Source organism: Scylla paramamosain, chromosome 9 (genome assembly GCF_035594125.1).
Source record: "Scylla paramamosain isolate STU-SP2022 chromosome 9, ASM3559412v1, whole genome shotgun sequence".
NCBI classification, from domain to species: domain Eukaryota; kingdom Metazoa; phylum Arthropoda; class Malacostraca; order Decapoda; family Portunidae; genus Scylla; species Scylla paramamosain.
Window position 1 is genome coordinate 16,227,501 of NC_087159.1, and position 10,000 is coordinate 16,237,500.

General features: G+C 43.5%; 1 long non-coding RNA gene across 1 annotated transcript in view; it reads left to right on the plus strand.

Annotated features, from left to right (window-relative positions):
* LOC135103683 (uncharacterized) overlaps positions 1-4,093 on the plus strand; it is a 70,916-nt gene extending 66,823 nt beyond the window's left edge. The window contains exon 2 of the long non-coding RNA XR_010270161.1: positions 1,710-4,093. This is a non-coding gene — a long non-coding RNA (uncharacterized LOC135103683). The remainder of the gene's footprint in view (positions 1-1,709) is intronic.
* Positions 4,094-10,000: the final 5,907 nt, after the last annotated feature.

Below are 10,000 nucleotides of genomic sequence, written 5' to 3' on the forward strand. Positions count from 1 at the left end.
CTTCTCTCCTTTCCTTTCTTTCTTTATCTTTATGCATTTATTACTCATTATTGCATCTCCTTTTCCTTTCTTTCTCCTGTGCTTTACTTTCCTCTCTCCTTTTCCTTTCCTTCTCCTCCCTCTCAGCTTCCTTCTATCACAAAACGTAAGGGTCAGTAGGTCAGCCGCTGTTTTCTCCTCTTTAGTGTTCCTTTGTGTTTCTTTGGTGGTAGGTCAGGTCAGCTTATAGTTAATTTACATCCAGGTAAACGACACAGGTAGGCTAGATTCAGGTAAACTCCAGGTAAACTAGTGTCGGTATGTGTGTGTGTGTGTGTGTGTGTGTGTGTGTGTGTGTGGCGGAGTGACAGCAGCAGCAATTCGGGTGGTAATAATAATAATAGTAATAGTGGTGAGGATATTGGTAGTAGTAATTGTGGTGGTGGTGATGGTGGTGCGTGTAGCCGCTAGATGGCAGTGTAGCTTTAGTTTCATGTCTTAGCAGGTGAACTTGCCTCCCTCTACCTTTCTCTCTCTCTCTCTCTCTCTCTCTCTCTCTCTCTCTCTCTCTCTCTCTCTCTCTCTCTCTCTCTCTCTCTCTCTCTCTCTCTCTCTCTCTCTGACGTCATCTTGCAATTGCGTAAACAGCAGTAATAGTCGCCACGCCCTGCACTCCTCCTCCTCCTCCTCCTCCTCCTCCTCCTCCTAGTTACCTCTTTAGCTCCATTTTCCTTGTTTATTTTCTTTTTTTCCTTCCTTAGTCTCATTTCCTTAATTTTTTATCGTTTTTCCCGTCTATTTGCATCCCCCATTCTCTTTTTCCCATCCTCTTCAAGTTTCATCTCTTTTCTTCTTTCATCCATTTCTACTTCTTTGCTTTTTTTCTTATCATGTTTCTTCTTATTTTTTCCTTTTAATTTGTAACATATTGTGTTTTCTTAATTTTTTCCTTCTGCTCCTTTTTCTTTTTTATTATTGTCTCCTTCCCTTTCTTTCTTACTTTTCTAATGCAGCTATTACTCTTCACTACTTTTCCTGTTCCTCCTTTCCTTCTCCTCTGCTTTACTTTCTCTTCTTTTCAGTTCCTTTCCTTTCCTTCCGCTCCTCCCACCTTTCTTCTCTTTCTTTTCCCCTTTCCTTTCCTTCATATTTTTTTTTATCCTCCCTTTCCTTTTTAGTCTTTTCATGCTTGTTCTTCGTTTTCCTTTTCCTTCCGTCTCCACATTTTTTTTATCATCCCTTTCCTTTTTTTAGCATTCTCATCCCTCCTCTTCCTTTCTCCTTCCCTTTCCTTTCCGTTCCTTCACTTCCATTTCATCCTCTCCCTTCCCTTCCCTTTCCTAACCCACCGTCAACCCACCTACCCACCACTCCACCTCACGCCCACTTCTCGTTGCTCCCCACCCCTCCATGACCCCCCACCTCCTCCTCCCTCCCCCTGCTCCCCCCCCCTTGCAACAGCATCATGACACTCAGGGGAAATTGTATGCTCATATCGCGTGGCTTCCTCATTTCTCCCCCTTCATCCCTCATTCCCCCTCTCTCTCTCTCTCTCTCTCTCTCTCTCTCTCTCTCTCTCTCTCTCTCTCTCTCTCTCTCTCTCTCTCTCTCTCTCTCTCTCTCTCTCTCTGGCAGGGTGTTGGTGGGAGATTTTTATTGGTGGCTAAAAATAAGTTGTTTGATAATGCACCTCAAATGGTTCTTAATTAATTTTTGCCTTCCTTTCACAGGTGAGTATTGTGGAGCCGACGAAAGGAGGGTGAGAGGAGAGGAGACGAGACGGTAAGGTAAGGTGGGGGAGAGATTGAGAGCAGAGGAGAGAAGAGAGGATAAGTCAAGGTAAGACAAGAAGAGATGAAAGGGGGAAAAAAAAGGGAAGAGAAGAAGATGGAGGCTGATTTGGTAAAGTGAGAGGAGGAAAGAAAGAAGAGGGAAGAAGTAGATAGTAAGATAAGAAGAAGAGATAAGAAGCGGAAGGAAAGGTGAGGAGAAGGAGAAGGATGGTGGCTGTATAAAGTGAAAGGAGAAAAGAGAAAAGGAAGAGAGGAAAGAAAAGAAGAAAAAGGAATAGGAAGTATGAGGAGAAGGAGGAAGAGGAAGACAAACTAAGGTGAGAGGAGAAAAGGAAGAAAAGAAGAAATGAAAGAAAAGAAGGAAGGAAGGAAAGAAGAGAAGAGACATGTTGTGAGATAAGGAGAGTCAAAGAAGAGGAGGAGGAGGAGGAGGAGGAGGAGAGCTAGCTAAGGTGGAAGTAAAAAAGAAAGGAATGAGAAAGGAGGAAAGGAAACGAGAGAATACGAGGTAAGACAAGAAGACAAGATAAAAGACAAGAGGGAAAAGGAGGAAAGAGGAGGATGGTTACGTAAGGTGGGAGGAGAGAAAAGAAGGAAATAAAAGAGAGAGAGAGAGAGAGAGAGAGAGAGAGAGAGAGAGAGAGAGAGAGAGAGAGAGAGAGAGAGAGAGAGAGAGAGAGAGAGATGAGGTAAGGAGAGCAGAGGAGACGAGAGGAAAGACGAGAGGGAAAAAGGAGAGGTTAGACGTAGAATGAAAGGAGGAAGGAATGGAGGGGAGGAAGAGAGGAGAGGAGGAGGAGGAGGAGGAGGAGAAAAGAAAGGAGTTGAAGGAGGTGAAAGATGAGGAAGATAGTTGAAGTAAGGAGACAAGATAAGGAAGGAGGTGAGGGAGAGAGATGTGATAAGGGCCAGGAAATGAGAGAGAGAGAGAGAGAGAGAGAGAGAGAGAGAGAGAGAGAGAGAGAGAGAGAGAGAGAGAGAGAGAGAGAGAAGACGAATGGGAAGACGTCAGGGAACGAAAGACAAAGAAAAAAGGAGAAAACAACGTCATTCATGAGAGAGAGAGAGAGAGAGAGAGAGAGAGAGAGAGAGAGAGAGAGAGAGAGAGAGAGAGAGAGAGAGACGCAAACGACACTGATGAAAAGAACTCGTAATGATGTGAAAGGAGAGAATAAAAGTAAAGCACGCAGAGAGAGAGAGAGAGAGAGAGAGAGAGAGAGAGAGAGAGAGAGAGAGAGAGAGAGAGAGAGAGTCACTTCGGGAATCCTGCTGAGGAGTGAAGGAAGTGAAATGGCAACAATTATCCCTAAGGACTCTGGAATGCCCTTCATTTATCGCTGAAGGATTGTGAGAAGAGGAGGAGGAGGAGGAGGAGGAGGAGGAGGAGGAGGAGGAGGAGTAACAGTGACACAAATCAACACAAAGGAAGAAGGGACACTAGCAGACCTCATGACACTAACGAGATTGTTTTTAATCACCTACACTATCTGATATGAAGTGAGAGACGTAGGATAGTGAGAGCGAAGGTTCCTCCCCACCCACCCACAGTTTCTTCCACTCTGCCCGTGTTATAAAAAAAGAATAGAAGAAGATAGGATAGTAAAGACAAAGGCTCCTCCCCACCCCACCCATCCATCCATCTACAGTTTCCTCATCACTCTCCATGCTACAAAATAAAGATAAAGAGTAGAGGAAGAGAATTTAGTAAAGACGAAGGCTCCTCCCCACCTACTCACCTGCCTATAATCTCCACACCACTCATGTTATAAAAGTGGAGTAAATGAACAGATAAATAGGTGAGGAAAAGGAGGAAGCATTACGATCCACCTCTAATGCAAGAGTTAACCAGTATCCTCAGTCATTCATTCCTTTTTTTCTAGTAAACTATAGAACTTCTTGCCTGTTTCGGTATTAAATTCCCCCTTCCTGTGACATGAACTCTTTCAAAAGGGAGGGCTCAAGGCACTTATATTGCAATTGTGAATGATCCTTCTTTTTTTTTTTTTTTTTTTTTACCATTCTGGCGCCTCAGTGGGTCTATTTAATTTTTCTTTCGCTCTTTTTGCTCCCTATGGCCAGTGCCCTCTTACATTAAACAACAACATTAATCTTTTCAAGCACCTACATGAAATAAAAAGAGAGGGAATAAAATAACCTTACAGTGCCCAACCTATGTAATGTTTAGAAATGGCTGTATGAAAAAAAAAAATAAATAAATAAATAAATAAAAATCTTGAGTAAGCGATTCAAGCAAGGTGTGCCAAATAACATTCAGAGGGTGAAGACAGTAAAAACGAAGTCTACCTCCCCATGTTAAGAAAGAAAACGAAGAGAAATAAAGAGAGGAGAAAGAGGAGGATGTGGAGGCAAAAGTGAGTAAGGAGAGTGATGATGAAGATGGAAGAAGGATTGTGAGGGAAGAATGGAATTAAGGAAATGATTGATTGCGAGTTAGGAGGAGGAGGAGGAGGAGGAGGAGGAAGGAAAGAAGAGGGAGGAAGGAAAGTAGGTTAATGTGAGAATAGGTGAATGGAAGGAATGGGAGACGAAGAGAGAGAAAGGTTGAGGGAGATGAAGAGAAGTAAATCAAAGAGAAAGGGAAAGTAAAAGTTAAATTAAGGAAGGAAGGAGAGGAAATATTTGTATGGATATTTTAATTTTATTTATGATTGGAAATGAATCTCAAGTTCTTGAAATAAATGAAGAAATAGTGAAGAAGGAAAAAAAGAACAAAATGAGAAGTGAGATAGAGAGAAAGAAGAGGGTGAAGGAGAAATGAAGGTGCTGTTGTAAAAAGTAAATACCGAAGGAGGGGGAGGAGAGAGAGAGAGAGAGAGAGAGAGAGAGAGAGAGAGAGAGAGAGAGAGAGAGAGAGAGAGAGAGAGAGAGAGAGAGAGTAAATGAAGAGGGAGAAAGAGAAGAGAAAAATATGATAGTAAAGAAAGAAAAATAAATACTGAAGAAATAAGGGGAAAAATAAAAAAAGGAAGAAGAAAGGAGACAAAGAAGAGGGAGAAGGAGGAAGGAAACTATGAAGGAAGAGTAGTAAAAAGTAAAGTTTGAGAATAAGTATAAGAAATCACACTGGAAACCAAACTTTTCCTCGTCTTTGTGAGTGTGTGTGTTCAGAGAGAGAGAGAGAGAGAGAGAGAGAGAGAGAGAGAGAGAGAGAGAGAGAGAGAGAGAGAGAGAGAGAGAGCTAGCGTCTTTCTTTCAACACACAGAAATGCTTCGTCTCCATAACTTATGTATACCAATATGTGTGAGAGAGAGAGAGAGAGAGAGAGAGAGAGAGAGAGAGAGAGAGAGAGAGAGAGAGTAAGGAAAGAAAGCAAAGTGAGTGAGGGAGAGGGAGAACCCAAGGATTTATTTGCTGCATGAATAACATCCTTCCCCCTCCCGTCCATTCCGATGCAGGCGATTGGTGGGCGGGTTTTTGAAAGGGACGGAGGTGATTGGCTAGCGTGGGGCGGGGCGGGGAGGGAGGAGGGGAGGTACGTACACGCGATTGGCTGGAATTTTTACACTGGAGAATAGGGTTTTAGTGTTAATCTACTGAGGGTGCGGTGAGTTAGGTTAAATTAGGTTAGGTTAGGTTAGGTGGGTTTTGAAGGAACTGTAGGATAGGGAGAGAGAGAGAGGAGAAGCAGAAATACCCGTAGAAGTTGAATTAAGTAGGAAAACTGGAGAATAGGGAGAAGAAAAGAAAAAAGAGAAGAGGACAAGCAGAAGTAGAATTTGAAGAGGTGAAGGAACAAATAATACGTAGAAGAGGAGAAAGAGAGGAGGAGAGGAAGAAGAAACAGAACTCGGAGATATAGAGAAACTGGAGAATAAGAAGGAGAGGAGAATGAAAGAAGAGCAAGGGAAGAATTAAAGCAGGATCGGAAGAAATAGGAAAATAAAGTTATACGAAGAGTCGGAGAAAAGGAAAACAGATGAAGAAACAGGAGAAAAAGGAAATGAAGAGAAGGAAGCAAAACAGGAAGGCGTTGAGAAGCAGAGGAATAAAAAAAAGATAAAGAGGAGGAGGAGGAAGAGGAGGAGGAGGAGGAGAAGGAAAATCGGAAGTGTGGTAGAGACAAGAGTCAACACCTCCATTACACTGGCCAAACATCCCCCCACCTCTTTCCATTTTCCTCCCCTTCACTCTCCCCGTCCCTCCCTCCCTCCCTCTCTTTCTCAACACCCTGTGGAGGTAAACTTACAGGTGTTATTGTGAAGTCACCCCCTCCCTCACACACACACACACACACACACACACACACACACACACACACACACACACACACACACACACACACACACACACACACACACATTCTCTCTCTTATCTCCTTTTTTCCATTTTTTCCCATCGTTTTTTGTTATCTCCCCTTCTCCCTTTTCTCCCAGCTTTCCTTAGGTCTTATCTCTTCCTTCCTCTACAAAGTTTTGAGGTTAAATATTCAAGGAGGAGGTTCAAGAAAGATTGGGTTAGATTAGATTAGGTTAGGTAGTCTTAGGGCAGGTTTGGTCACGTTAAGTTTGGTTAGATGAAGTTGGATTAGGTTAGTTTGGGTCTCTGTGTTATGTTTACATCTGCGGTTTCTCTCTCAGGAGGGTCACACCTGGCGAAGGTAAACAAATAGGTGATTTAAACAGATGTGAGGTTCTGTCCCCGCGCAGGTAACAAGGTTGATTGAGTGATGGATTGAGTGAGTGAGTGAGTGAATGAGTGGTCGAGTGACTTACTAACTGATCGAGTGACCGAGTGACTGACAAGATAACTAATCGAATGAGTGGATGACTGATTAATTGAGTGAACATCGCCTTATAATCGGCCATCAGTCAATCCTTTAGCTCTTCAGTCAACCAATCAGTGAATCTGTCAGTCAGTCGGCGGATCATTCAGTCAGTCAGGCAGTTAATAAATAGCTGTTTGACTCACTGATTGACTGACTGATTGACTGACTGAAAAATAGATTGAAAGATTGACTGACTAAAGCACACACACACACACACACACACACACACACACACACACACACACACACACACACACACACACACACACACACACACACACACACGTCTTCCTTCCACCTGCTTTCAACTCTTATTTTCTCCCTCATTTCCTCTCTTCTTTATATCTCCCTTCACCAATTTATCCTTCATTTCCTGTTCTTTTGCTTCCTTCATCCCTTCCTTCTTTCGTCCCTTCCTCCTCCTCCTCCTTACCTTCCTCCTTTCCTTCATTTATCCTTCCTTTCAGTTTTATTCTTCGTTCTCCTTCGCTTTGTTGATGAAAGTATGTTCTTTATCCTCTTCTCTTCTATTTCCTTTTTCCTCTTCCTTCTTCTCTTCCTTTCCTCCTATCCATTTTCCTTTCTTCTTATTTTTCCCTCCTCCTCTCTCACTTTTGCTTCGTCTTTCCTCGTTTTCTTCTTCGTAACCAATGCGCCCTCCTCCTCCTCCTTCTCCTCCTCCTCCTCCTCCTCCTCCTCCTCCTCCTCCTCCTCCTCCTCCTCCTCCTCCTCCTCCTCCTCCTCCTCCTCCTCCTCGTGCTTTTCACCCCAAATGTTTCATCACCACTCCCCTCCATTCTCTCTCTCTCTCTCTCTCTCTCTCTCTCTCTCTCTCTCTCTCTCTCTCTCTCTCTCTCTCTCTCTCTCTCTCTCTGAACCAAGTGTCGGAGCAATAAATCGATGTATGGGTACACACACACACACACACACACACACACACACACACACACACACACACACACACACACACACACACACACACACACACACACACACACCACGACAACATGACAACAAACAGTGGCATCAGATCGCCAGGAAATCAATTGGTTTCTCCTCCTCCTCCTCCTCGTCTTCCTCCTCCTCCTCTTCATCATCATCATCACCAGATCTGAGCCGAGGAACCGTGACCTCCTGAAAGAGAGAGAGAGAGAGAGAGAGAGAGAGAGAGAGAGAGAGAGAGAGAGAGAGAGAGAGAGAGAGAGAGAGAGAGAGAGAGAGAGGTATCTTACAAAAAGTTTAAAAAGAAAGATTTATTTCCTGAAACCCCAAAAATTTAAGAATCATCTGTGTAAACCTTCCTTCTCTCGGCTGTCAATAATGTAGAGAGAGAGAGAGAGAGAGAGAGAGAGAGAGAGAGAGAGAGAGAGAGAGAGAGAGAGAGAGAGAGAGAGAGAGAGAGAGAGAGAGGACCTATTCTTTTGCATATATTATGAAAGCCTCTTTCCTCTCACCTCCCCCTCTCTCTCTCTCTCTCTCTCTCTCTCTCTCTCTCTCTCTCTCTCTCTCTCTCTCTCTCTCTCTCTCTCTCTCTCTCTCTCTCTCTCTCTCTCTCTCTCTCTCTCTCTCTCTCTCTCTCTCTCTCTCTCTCTCTCTCTCTCTCTCTCTCTCTCTCTCTCTCTCTCTCCTCTCTCCCCTTCTTCCTCTCTCCCTCCCTCTCCTCTACTTTTCCTACCTGATCCCTCCTATTAAAATTCTTCCTTTCTCTTTCCTCCCCTCTTCCTTTCACACCCCCATTCCCTTTCTTCCTCTCCCCTTCCCTTTCATTCAAACCTCCCATTCCTATTCTCTCTATATCATTCTTTCTCTTCCCCTTCTTTGTCTCTGTTCCCTTCTTCCCTTCATTTCCTCTCTCCCATCTCTACCTTCACCTCCTATGTCTCTTCTTCCCTTCCTCTTCATTCCTGCTTTTCCCTCGTTTCCTCTTCGCTTCCTCTTCTCTCCAGTCTCTTCTCATCATTTTCTCTCACACCTTATTGTCTATCTTTTCTCTTTTCTCCTTCTTTCTCCCCTTTATCTGATTTTTTTTCTCATTCCTATTAGTGTCTTCTTTCTCTTCATTCCCTTTTCTTTTTAACGTCTCTCCCATTCCTAATCTTTCCTTTTCCTTCTCCATTTATCTTCTCATCACTCAATCTCCATCCCATTCTCCTCTTTCTCGCACCCCATTCTCTTCTCTTCATCTTCCCTTTCTTTCCCTTTTCTTACTTATTTTCTGTTAATTTCCCATTAACTCTGACTTCTACTTTCCCCATCTTTCTCCTCCTCTTTCTTTTCATCTTCCCCTTCATTCCTCCCCCTTTTCACAACCACCCGTCTAGTGGTTTCCACCCCATTCCTACGTATCTTCCCGCTTCTCTTCCCATCCCATTCCTACGTATCTTCCCGCTTCTCTTCCCACCCCATTCCTTTTCACACTTCTTCACCCCCTCCCTGCCCTTCACATCCTTCTTTTATTTATCTCTTCCCCCTTCACTTACTCCTATTACCCATCCTCTTCATCTTCCTCCTCCTTCCTCCTTCCTCCTCCCCTCAGAGTACCACAAGGTTCGAGTCCATCTCAACCTAAGCCAAAACCACGGAAATCTAATTGGGAGACAGCAGTGTTCGGGAGGGAGAAAGAGAGAGAGAGAGAGCTTTTACCCCGCTAAGAAGATTTTGAGAGGGGCTAAGAGAGAGGGAGAGGGAGAAGAGGAAGAAGGGAACGTGGCTGTGTAGAAACGGGGAGTGGATAGGAAAAGAGGAAGGAAAGGAGAGGGAGGAAGGGAGGGTAGGTGAAAGAGAAGGAAAAGAGATAGGGAAGGAAGAGGGCGAGGGAATAAGGGGAGATGGATAAAACATGAGAGGGACGAAATAGGGAGATGATGAAAAAGGAAGATAGGAACGGAACATGAGAAAGAGGAAGGAAGGGAAAGAGGGGAAGGAAAACTCCAGAAAAACAGGGGAAATAGGAAGGGATTAAGAGAACGAGGATAAAAGGAGAGGAAATAAACAGGAAGGTGACGGAAAAAAAAGGGGATAGGAATATAAGGAGGAAGAAAGGGAAGTGAAAGAAAAGGAGGAAGCAAAAGGAAAGGCAAAAGGAAGGAAGGAATAAAGAGAAAGAAGGAAAGGGACCAGAAACACAGGACAGAGGGGATGAAAAGAAAGGAAGGGGAAAGGAGAATAAGAGAGAAAACAGGAATAGATTAGAAGAACAAGTGAAAGAAGAGAAGGAACAAGGGAGAAAGAAAGGGAACGACAAATGAATGAATGAATGAATGAAAAGAAAAGAGAGAAAATACGAAGGAAGACAAAGAAAAAGGAAGGAAGAAAAAGAATAAATAGGAAAAAATATTCAAAAAGTAAGTGAGGAGAGGAGAGGGAAGAAACAGAAGGAGAAAAATCAATAAGGAACCAATAAAAAGAAGAGAAAATAAAAAAGAATAAAAGAAAGAGGGG